We start from the raw sequence: 12,910 nt of genomic DNA, 5'->3' as shown, positions 1-12,910 counted from the left end.
GGACTCTTAAGGACCCCTTAAGCTTTTCTCATTTATGATAAATATAATGACGGTAAAGGGACTACTTGTTACTACTGAGAATCCTCATTTCCTATACAGAGAGATGTTATATACTAATTTGATAGACCCAGCACAGTATATTTGATATATTAGTCCCAAATAAATAAATATATAAATATATATATATATATATATATATATATATATATATATATATATATATATACAGGGAGTGCAGAATTATTAGGCAAATGAGTATTTTGACCACATCATCCTCTTTATGCATGTTGTCTTACTCCAAGCTGTATAGGCTCGAAAGCCTACTACCAATTAAGCATATTAGGTGATGTGCATCTCTGTAATGAGAAGGGGTGTGGTCTAATGACATCAACACCCTATATCAGGTGTGCATAATTATTAGGCAACTTCCTTTCCTTTGGCAAAATGGGTCAAAAGAAGGACTTGACAGGCTCAGAAAAGTCAAAAATAGTGAGATATCTTGCAGAGGGATGCAGCACTCTTAAAATTGCAAAGCTTCTGAAGCGTGATCATCGAACAATCAAGCGTTTCATTCAAAATAGTCAACAGGGTCGCAAGAAGCGTGTGGAAAAACCAAGGCGCAAAATAACTGCCCATGAACTGAGAAAAGTCAAGCGTGCAGCTGCCAAGATGCCACTTGCCACCAGTTTGGCCATATTTCAGAGCTGCAACATCACTGGAGTGCCCAAAAGCACAAGGTGTGCAATACTCAGAGACATGGCCAAGGTAAGAAAGGCTGAAAGACGACCACCACTGAACAAGACACACAAGCTGAAACGTCAAGACTGGGCCAAGAAATATCTCAAGACTGATTTTTCTAAGGTTTTATGGACTGATGAAATGAGAGTGAGTCTTGATGGGCCAGATGGATGGGCCCGTGGCTGGATTGGTAAAGGGCAGAGAGCTCCAGTCCGACTCAGACGCCAGCAAGGTGGAGGTGGAGTACTGGTTTGGGCTGGTATCATCAAAGATGAGCTTGTGGGGCCTTTTCGGGTTGAGGATGGAGTCAAGCTCAACTCCCAGTCCTACTGCCAGTTTCTGGAAGACACCTTCTTCAAGCAGTGGTACAGGAAGAAGTCTGCATCCTTCAAGAAAAACATGATTTTCATGCAGGACAATGCTCCGTCACACGCGTCCAAGTACTCCACAGCGTGGCTGGCAAGAAAGGGTATAAAAGAAGAAAATCTAATGACATGGCCTCCTTGTTCACCTGATCTGAACCCCATTGAGAACCTGTGGTCTATCATCAAATGTGAGATTTACAAGGAGGGAAAACAGTACACCCTCTGAACAGTGTCTGGGAGGCTGTGGTTGCTGCTGCACGCAATGTTGATGGTGAACAGATCAAAACACTGACAGAATCCATGGATGGCAGGCTTTTGAGTGTCCTTGCAAAGAAAGGTGGCTATATTGGTCACTGATTTGTTTTTGTTTTGTTTTTGAATGTCAGAAATGTATATTTGTGAATGTTGAGATGTTATATTGGTTTCACTGGTAAAAATAAATACACTAATTGAAATGGGTATATATTTGTTTTTAGTTAAGTTGCCTAATAATTATGCACAGTAATAGTCACCTGCACACACAGATATCCCCCTAAAATAGCTATAACTAAAAACAAACTAAAAACTACTTCCAAAACTATTCAGCTTTGATATTAATGATTTTTTTGGGTTCATTGAGAACATGGTTGTTGTTCAATAATAAAATTAATCCTCAAAAATACAACTTGCCTAATAATTCTGCACTCCCTGTATATATTTTTTATTTTTTTTACTTTTATGTCTGACTTATGTACATGCAACTCTTGCTATGAGATTGTATTCTAGCAGTAAAACCTATTATTACTACAGTATAATCCTACTTGGATAATATAGATACAGTGGCTAGTTTTGCCTTTTATGGTTGATCTGCTATTCTGCTCTTATTTTACAAATGTGGCTTATATGGGTAATCTGTAATATACTATGTAATAGATACCTACTGTATTCTTAAATCCCTATGTTTTCACTTCTTTATAGCATACATTGTTTTGGGATAACTGTATTGCCTCTAGGGTATTGTGATAGACAAGCTGAACGCATTATACCTAATCTGTTCAAAATAGGAGACTGCTTTTATACTTTTGTATCCTTAGCAGTGATGGGAGTTAAGTATAACACCCTTTTCATCTGTAGAATATTGTTTTGCAAATGTTATTAATCTGTGTTCATACTGCATGTTTCTCAGTTTTCATAACCACCACCCATCCCTATACATATCCACAACATGGTTTAGGGTACAACTGCTTTCACGACATTAGCTAAATCCATAAATTCTCACATGATAATGTTATATGCAATACAGTGCCTTGGGGTAATATTTATATTTATATCTCAAAGCCACATGCTGGGTTCTAGACGAGTGGTCACCTGGGAAGTAGAGATGATGAACTACTACTTACTATAACACTGTTCTCTGCGTCCACATATACATTCACTTATAGTTCCTCTTGGGTCTCTCTCCCCCCTTTCTGGTAACAACATTTATCTCTAGCAAGGTTTACTACATATCTACTGGTAATTTGATATGAGAGTTTTGTACAGATCTAAACAGTAACGTGTAATATATATAAAGCTCTAACCCTCTCAGTTCCTATGAGATTGGACAGACGTCCTCATGTCTTTAAAGACTTGAGCCCTAATGCACAACTGGAAGAGAGATAAACCCATGTGATTGCAGTTCCTAATAGCATACCTACTCAAGGTCTCTTTAGGTGAGGTAGCTAAGTCCCTTTCACTTAACACGGCTAATTTTTACAGTGATATACTGCTGGGTCGGCGGCCGAGACGCTAGCATATTATTATCCATCACTTGTTGTGCAATTCTACCTTATACTACATGTGAAATATCTCAGTCATTACCCTTTATAAGGCACATTGTATTTAATATTTATTGGAGTTTATAACGCTGTTCTAATTTGAGCTTTATAAATATACCATAGGTACCATATGTACTCAAGAAGCCCATTCAGATACTTTTTAAACCTTGTAGTAACTATACCCCTTTATAATAGTCATTTAAACAGTAAGCCACTTCCGGAGAGCCCGCCCTGATAACTATTACAACATGACTTTCACTGACCCTCCCCATATTACTATTACATCTTATGTTGCCCTGTCCCTCATCCCCCCCCTTTACTTCACATAGAGCAGCTCTTGTCCGCTGGACTCCCTTTCCCCCCTCTCCCCTAATTTGGTCCAAAAGTGGCCAACCTAAATCTGACCCACACTTCCCTTAATACTGTTTCATGTAGGTTCTTTATAGCAACGTGGGAAACATTTTACCTGTTAATATAATATAAAACTGAGGTTCTATTATACTTTCCTGACATACTGGTTTTCTTTATCTTGCAATGTAAACCTTCGTCTATTTGCCACTTGTTCCTGATCTTTGTATCTGTATAGTTACGGTATTATCACTAGATAGAGATGTATAATCTATAGTCATTGTATGTATTTACATTTACAGTTCCATGGTGGTTATACTTGTTCTGTCTTGCCTTATTTGCCTATTGTCTGAGATAATGGTTGTCTCAATACCATTTTATTATTGTTATTGGATCATTATTGTGTGTAAGATTTCCTAAAACCTCAATAAAACTGATTTAAAAAAAGAGGCCGTACTTCCTGTGGGCCCTCTTCTTAAGCACACTCCTCCCCCTCCGGAATATCCCACCCCTTTGCTCATTACACTGAGGGTCAAATGCCCTCCCCCTTTGATTCATCGCTCCGGACTTCCTAGAAGTGTAATTTAATAGAAGCACAATTTATTTACAAATACAAAACATCTTTAAAGTGAATGTAAATTTTCATGAAATAGTGCCCAGTTTTTAAAAATACTATTCAAAGCAAAGGCACTTTCATTCATGAAAGTTTACATTGCAGCATATTTTACAAATACATTTTTCTTCACCAAAGCCAGATCGGCGATCCCCCACCCGCTTTTTTTTTGCTGTACTTACACAGCAATGACGAAACCGGCGTCCTCCAATCAAGGCGTGGCCTCACGAGATGGATGCTCTGGGGTGGAAGCCACAATTAGGGAAGCCGGTTTCGTCATTGGTGACGTAAGGACTGAGGAACTATGGACTGGGGATCGGCGATCCTGCTATACTGAAGAAAAAGGTATTTCTAAAATACGATGCAATGTAAACTTTCATCAATGAAAGAGCTCCTGTTTTTAACAGTATTTTTAAAAACCTGGCACTGATTCATGAAAATTTACATTCACTTTAAATACATAAGATTTTCCATTGTAATACAAACATATAAAACAAACCACATACAGAAGTACAATATACCGACAAGCTGCCCGCTATAACTTTATTATTAAGAGGGTTTTTTTGTTCTTTATTAACAATGATGATCCCATACATAGCGAACTTATGAGTGTGGAATGACCAGATGGGCAGAGAGCACAGTAAGTGGGTGGGACAATGGAGGAGCACAAGAAGCTGGCAGTCCCCCCACTTTTCCTCCCTCACAGACTAAGTGTGGGGAGAGTGGAGGAGGGGTGGGAGGACTGCAGGCAAACAAAAGAAGTAGGCAGGGATAGAAGGGGGAGATAGGGATAGGAATAAGGGAGGGTCTAAAAAACAAGGCAGGGATATTAGGGACTTACCAGGGCAGTAGGATCAGTTCATAGTTTGTCTTCTTTCTTCACAGATCACAGGAACAGCTTGTCTTCAGGGCCGGGCCTCAGGACCATGGAGCGAGGAAGCAGGTTCCACCTAGAAGGCTGCAAGATAGCGTGCTGAGCATTGAGTTGCCTAGGAAGAAGACAAGGGTTGCAGGTGAGTGTTATCCCCCAATACCCCCTCCAGGCTTTCCCAGGGCCTATGGCTCTTCCCGAGCTTCTGAATCCCCATGCTCTGATGAGGATGAGCTTTCCTCTGTAGCATCTTCCAGTTCCGGAGCTCCCTCCTCCTCCACCCCTCCAGCTCCCCCTGATACAGTAGAGTCCTCCTCCCTTCCCCCTCCGATAACGCTTTGTCCCATAAACTCAGAGCCAAGGCCTTGAATGCTGCTCACGGTCCACCCAGAACCCACTCAAATGGATACCGGAAGCATCTCCGTTCCCTCCCCTAGTACACAAGCAGCTTGGGGAATGGGGGAGAAAGAGTTCTCCTCCATTCCCTCCCCTAGTAAGCACGCATATTATGGGAAACACTCTGTAATGAACCCGGGTGGCGGAGGGGCCAATGGTGATAGGGAATGGGAAATAAGCCCACGTATGGGGCAAGGGGGCAATCATAATAGTGGTATGGTGCAAACTCCCCACGATGGCCCCATAGGTGAGGGGTCCTGCCTGCCTCGAGGTAGGGAAGGGAAATTTAATATGGGTGGCAGGGTTTTCCTCCAGCAATCCCCATATGTCAGGCATCATAGGGAAGGTAAGGGGGGCATATTATACCCACTGCGGGTACCCTCCCCCAATTTCCCCAGATCATCCCCTGGGACATCCTCTGGGTCCTGTCCCTGTCCCCCTCCCTGGGCCTTTTCCAGGCATAGGGTGCCCGGCTTACACCCAACCATGCCATACCCCCCCCATATGCCAATGTAGCAGCCCCCGGCATCCCTCTCCCTCCCCCCACCCCTATCATTGCAGGATAATGATGGATGGGCACCCCCTGCATGCAACCACATGCATTTTGGGGCACTGAACAGGGTATACAGCAAAGATGTGGAACACACAGTATGCCGGAGGAAAGAAGACAATGAAGGTAGTAGCAGGATCCATAGATGGGAAAACAGCAGCATGGAACGAACATCGACTCCAAGGGATCTGAGTGAGTATAAAGAAATCTTGTCTAATGTTTCTGAGGGGGGTTTGAGTTCTGATTCAGAGTCTGACAGTTCAGATTCTGAATCAGACGAGGGAGAGGGGAGTAAGCAGAAATGTAATAAAAATCTGAAGTTGTTAAAAAAATTGAACAAAAAAGATAGGAGCGAAAGCAGGCATTTAACAAATGAGGGTGAGGTTTCAAGGGAGTTTAATGACACCTTGCAGTTAGGGTCTGCACTACCTAGCGCAGCTAACAGGATAGGCATACATTGCAAACTAGACCCGTTATGGGAACATTTAAAGCAGAAGACAATCAGCAAAGCCAGACTGGGGCGATATGTGGACGTGTTTCAGTTAACGAAGGAGGCAGTGAAGGCCAAGGAGGCAAAAGGGGAGAAGGGGCAAAAGAAAGAAATGCCTAGAAAGGATATTTTACAGTGGGTGAAATGATTTCTAGTGTATGCAGCATGCTATTTAAAGGATAGACCGTCACAGGGCGAGAGCCTTATTAGATACCTGCATACCATATTGGAGGTGTACACCACTTTTGGGGGACAGGCTTGGAGAGACTATGACACGGAATTTAGGAAGAAACTAGGAAAGGCTAGTGTTAAGTACTTTGGGACGAAGGAATTAGACATGCGGACGAGATTGGTTAAGCCGGACAATGGTCAGAGGTACAAGCTGGCGTATACTAGCGGGGGGTACACTAGCGCTGCGTCCGAAGAAGGCATAAAAAAGATATGTTGGGGTTATAATGACAAATAATGCGACTGACAGATTTGTATGTTCAAGCATGTGTGTAGATATTGCAAGAGGGGTCATCTAGGGATTGAATGCACAAGGCATGGCAAGCGGCCCTTTCGGACCATGCAGGGGAAAGGAAATATCCCTGCCCAAACTAACTGAGTTCAGCCACTTTACCCCGCTGCATATACCAGTCATACTGGCTATGCTAAGGGCCTATCACAACACACCTAGGGCCTCCTTCCTTATACAATCATTTATGCATGGTTTTAGTATACCAATACAAGGGGCAATTAAAGCAGGGAGGCAACGGAATTTGATTTCAGCATACCAGTACCCAGAAGAGGTTAAAAGCAAAATACAAAAGGAAGTACAATTAGGGACGATGGTTGGCCTCTTTAAAACACCACCACTAAGCAATATGGTAGTTTCACAATAGGAGTAGTGCCAAAGAAAGAACAGGGAAAGTTCAGGTTAATTCACCATCTGTCTGCACCTAGGGGAACCTCAGTTAACGATGCAATAAATGACCAGATCTGTTCAGTGAAGTACCAATCTTTTGATCAGGCTTTGGAAATGATAAAATTGATAGGCCCGGACGCAGAGATGGCTATAATGGATATAGAGTCAGCATTCAGATTGCTTCCACTGCATCCAGATAGCTACAGATTGATGGGCATCAAATTTGGGGGCCAATATTTCTATGACCGTTGCTTACCGATGGGATGTTCGCTTTCTTGTGCGTACTTTGAGGAGTTTAGTACATTTATACATGATATGTTGGTAGCAAGAACAGGGCTTGCAACAGTAGCTCATTACTTAGATGATTTCTTGGTTGCAGGAAAGAAGGAAACAGAACAGTGCAAGTATTTAATTAGTCAGTTGCATACTTTATTAGACCTAATGGGAGTTCCCATAGCACACGAAAAATCTGAGGGACCAGTGACATCATTAGCATTTCTAGGGATCCAAATAGACATGGTGGCACAGGAATGCCGCCTTCCTAGGGACAAGCTACAAAAAACTAGAAGAGGCGCACACAGTACAGTACATGACACTGAAAGAAGTTCAGTCCTTGCTCGGTTTACTTAACTTCACTTGAAAGGTGATACCTATGGGTAGGGTTTTCAATAGGCGTTTAGAGCAGGCCACTAGGGGACATGACAACCCTAGGAGTAGAATAAAACTGACGGAGGAATTGAAGCAAGATTTGCATATGTGGACAGAATTCATAACATACTTTAATGGAGTAAGAATTTGGCAGGATGGACCTCATTCCAACCAAGTGTTGCACCTATTCACAGATACAGCTGGTTCACATGGGTTTGGGGCATATTTGGATGGACAGTGGTGTGCGGAACAATGGCCCAACATGTGGGTAGGGTTAGGGGCGACAAGAAATCTCACGTTCCTGGAGCTTTTCCCAATAATGGTTGCAATAGAAATTTGGCACCACCAGTTAAGTAACAAAAGCGTCAGATTTTGGACAGACAATATGAGTGTGGTACATGCTATAAACAACCTGGCATTAAAATCACCACCAGTAATTAAATTACTGAGAATACTGGTGCTCAGGTGCATGCAGAGCAATATTACCTTCACAGCCAAGCATATGCCTGGGGTTCAAAATATATTGGCGGATGCATTATCACGGGGCAGGTGGGACATATTCTGGAAGGTAGCGCCTAAAGCAAATAAATTATTATCAGAAAAGCTCTTAAGGGATGGGATAAGGGATGCAGGAGAATAGATCAGAGGGAACCCATTAGAAGGGAAAAGCTGAGGTTGCTATTGAAAGCCTTACGACGAACATGTACGGATGAGTTTGATACAAAATTGTTCAAAGCAGTATATGCTTTAGCATTCGCTGGGACATTTAGCGTTAACAAAGTGGTAGCGCGAAACAAGCGTGACCAGGGGGGGAGTTTGCATCCGAGTCATGTAAGCCTATACCCTGATTTGATCATGGTTTATGTGTGTAGGTCAAAAACAGACCAGGACGGAAAAGGTTGTTGGATAGCTATTCAGAGGGATCAGAATAAAGATATTTGCCCTGTGAACACCTTAAGAAAATATATGGGTATCAGGCCAGATGGGGGTAATCAGTTGTTCAAGCATAAGGGGGGAGATCCAGTGTCTATCTTTCAATTCAGAAGAATTCTGAAGTTAGCAGTTCAAGGACTGGGTTGGGAAGCAAGCAAGTACAACACCCATTCATTCCGGATAGGGGCAGCCACATCAGCGGCATTAGGGGGGGGGGTGACGGGCGTACAGATTAAGAAATTGGGCGGATGGAGTTCAGAATGTTTTAAAGCTTATGTAAGACTATAAAAAAAAATCTTTATTTAGGCACGCAGATAATTATGTGTTAGTAAGTAGGCATTAGTTTATAAGCATGTTTTTGTATGGTTTTAAAAAATATATCTATTTTGTTTCTTTTTTCACACAGGTAAAAGGGTAAGGGCGGTGAGAGTATGGATACTCGGGCACTCCTTCATACACTGGGCAGCGGTTAAGGCCACAAGGGATAACAATCAAGGGTTAGGCTTTCACAATAGCGAAGTTTCAATAAGGTGGTTAGGGAGGCGGGGCATGAGATGGGAGAACTTGCCGCAGGCCATTAATCAGGCAGCAGCGAGGTGGGGGGCAAGAGACATCATAGTCATACATTTGGGAGGAAATGATATAGGTTATTGGCAGAACCTAGACATTATTGCAGCAATTAAATCAGACTTCAGATGGCTGGTTTCTAGAAGACAGCACATTAGGCTGGTTTGGTCCTCGATAATTTCTAGGCTAAATTGGTGGGGCGTGGATTCCCAGAGAGGAGGGTTTAGGGCTAGAAAATGCATCAATAGTGCCATCACACAGTATCTCATGACCCATGAGCCGGGAAGGCATGCAGTGGTCAGACACGGAGATCTTAGGGTGGAGAGCGTGGAAATGTACAGGCCTGATGGGGTTCAAAATGTATATTAATATAACAGTGTTGGTTATGCAAAACTGGGGAATGGTAAATAAAGGGATTGTCTATCTTTTTAAACAACAACATTTTTGGTGTTTACTATCCCTTTAATTGTATTGTACAAATATTCAGAATAATGTTATAAAAAATAAAAAAGTGCTTTTATCTTAATAAATTGAATGAAAATTTAAAAATATAAATCCAGTGTTGCAGAGTTAGATAGTTTAATGATATAAATAAATATTATACCATACCAGACAGTCTGACAGCATTTTGGTTCAGATAATCTTTTATTCCCTTATGAGGTCAGGCAATAGGTATATATTACGAATTGGAATGTTAAAACGAATGTTATTGTAGAAATTCAATTTACATAATCGAATGTTGATAAGAACCAATATTCTTACAAATTCTATAATTGAATGTTATTTACAGTTTTCGAATGCCACTTTTCGATTTCGAATGTTCATAATTAGATCGAATGTTCACATTCGAAACTTCGAATGTAACATTCGATTTAACAAATACTATTCAGTAGTTCAATAGTTCATGTGATAGGGAATTTAGTAAATTGATACATAATTTATACAAATATATCAATTTGAATGTTTCGAACATTGCATAATTTGAATATTACATTTTTAAATTCGATTATTGCATAATTCGAATTGAATTATTTGAAAAATGAAAATTGAATATTACATTTAAAGAGCTCCGTGCTCCTGTGTTCCACCGGAAGAGGGAAGTGACGAGTGCACACGCTGAAAACACGCAGATCCTCGGACTGTATTGCTGGTAAGCACCGCTGGTTGTTTAAATATTTTAGCTTGTTATACTTCAAGTGATTGCTCGCAAGTATAGTCATGCACGTTTAGCTTTTGGCGAACGGATTGTAGCGTTTTACACTGTGCGGTGCTTAAGACTGTATTCCCCATTGTTGCCATATATGGATCTAAAGCCTAAGTGGAACTCGTATGTTATGGTATCAACAGATATCAAGGGTTAATGCCAGATGAAAGATGTCCTGAATATGGGATCAGCAACTCACAACCCAGCTAATTCCCCCCTCAAACATGAGACCAGGCTCAACATTGAAGGTAAAAACAGAATGTACTTTATTGAGGGCTATATGCCCAGTATTTATGCAGGTCTGAGACCAGATGGGGGGTTGGAATAGTGTTGTACATTAGATAGAGGGAAGACGCCCTTTTACATGATACAATGGAATTACATTACTTAACCAGATAAGCAATTAAACACAAGAGAACAATGGAGTCCTTTTTGACAACTGGCAGTCTGATTAAACAATGTGAACACTTATCACTTAAACTTAATTACAGTAATATAGCTGATGTCAGGAAACCTGTTTTCAGAAAATAGTTCCTCAAAGCTGAACAAAGTTAACCCTTCCAGTACTGACAGAGGGGTCTGTCACACGGCTCCCTCCTGGTGGGACACTCCGGCAGACCCGGCTTGACCCTTTGGCGGGTCAACGTGGGGATGACCGGACTAGGAGGTGGTAGGCATGTCAGTTTGCCGGGACATTTCATCTGTATTCCCGTTATGAGAGAGAATTCCTGTTCGTATAAATAAGGGTTCAACTTCTTCAGTGCCCAGACTACGGCTAAACAGTCCTTCAAAATCTCATCGGCTTCTTTACGAGTTTTTTGTACCTGCTCTTTATAGGTATCCACAAGCCCTTCATACTGACGCAGGTTGCCCTTGAGCTGCTGCACCTCACTATGAGCCAGCGTCAGCTTCTCCTCCAGTGTCGCTAAGTTTGTCTTTAATGTTTCACATCTGTGGGACCCATGGGAGTGTAGGCAGAAACAAGGGGGGCCAAGTTATTTCCAAGGAGAACATCAGCAGGTAAGTCCTTCATGACCCCCACATTCACAGGTCTAGCGCCCCCTCCCCAATCCAAATGTACCAGGTAGGCGGAACACAGTGCCCCCTGCTACCCTCACAGCCACAGTGTCTCCAGTGTGCTGTTTCTCAGACACCAAGTTCTTTTGAAGCAAGGTCATGGCAGCACCAGTATCCCGTAGACCACTGACCTCCTTCCCATTCACTTTAACCAGTTGCCGGTTATTCCGGTGGGCAGCTTGCACGGGGTCTGCTTCATGTAGGATGCCCCAGCATTCTTGCTCCTCTACGTAGTGAGCCGCAAGCTGAGGGTTACGTGGGATTCCGCCGGCAGGTCTTCTCCAGGACTGTGCTTGGTTCGCTGCGTTTAGGGGACACTCTGGTCTTTTGTGCCCAAGTTGCTTACATCCAAAGCACCGAATAGGTTGTGAGTAGCCCTGTGAATTGAACCGGGCTCTCTGAGGATAGTTTGTGGCTGGAGGCTGTGTGGTAGAGCGGTGCGCCGGGGGTTGGTAACTGGTAGCTGCTGGGGTGACTGTGGTTCGGTACTCCACTCTGGCAGGGGGCTTAGTGGTAGCAGTGTCCAGTTTGCGGGCATCCAGATGGGGGGTTGGAATAGTATTGTACATTAGATAGAGGGAAGACGCCCTTTTACATGATACAATGGAATTACATTACTTAACCAGATAAGCAATTAAACACAAGAGAACAATGGAGTCCTTTTTGACAACTGGCAGTCTGATTAAACAATGTGAACGCTTATCACTTAAACTTAATTACAGTAATATAGCTGATGTCAGGAAACCTGTTTTCAGAAAATAGTTCCTCAAAGCTGAACAAAGTTAACCCTTCCAGTACTGACAGAGGGGTCTGTCACATCGTATATTCAATACTAAGATGAACTATACGTAAGTAACAGTTATGTCTGAAGCATATAACAGCTTTGTTTTGAGAGATTTGGAAGCCACTTTACTCACAGATGATGAAGATGTGGAATTGATAATAAATGATAATGAAAAGACAATTGATAGCTTATTTTTTCATATAGATGAATTGCGGAGAAAAGATAAAAATACATCTAGATATTAAGGCCTTTTGTTGTATAAAAAATACCAACGCATCCCCAGGGGTTTGAGAATCAAAAAGTCCCCTCTTTTGTTGTGACGGACATTGACTTTATTGCTAAATGGAATAAAATGTTGAATGACTGTTCCTTTGCCCTGATGGATTTACTTGTTGGAGCTGGAGCTGATTAATCAAATTAAAGCCATACAGACTGATCTACAGAGTTTCAAACAAAAGTCACAATTTAAAGAATATGACACCAAATTTGAACAGAATATGATAAAGTTTTCTAAGGAACTTTGGGAGTTTAAAAACTAAAGTTAGCTCAGGACAAACGAGATTATGACTTTAATAGAGTTTATAGAGGGACTCAATTTCCCTTAAAGGGACAGGGTCAAAATA

Source organism: Bombina bombina, chromosome 6, assembly GCF_027579735.1.
Source record: "Bombina bombina isolate aBomBom1 chromosome 6, aBomBom1.pri, whole genome shotgun sequence".
In the NCBI taxonomy this organism is placed as follows: domain Eukaryota; kingdom Metazoa; phylum Chordata; class Amphibia; order Anura; family Bombinatoridae; genus Bombina; species Bombina bombina.
This window is presented reverse-complemented; position numbering follows the sequence as displayed.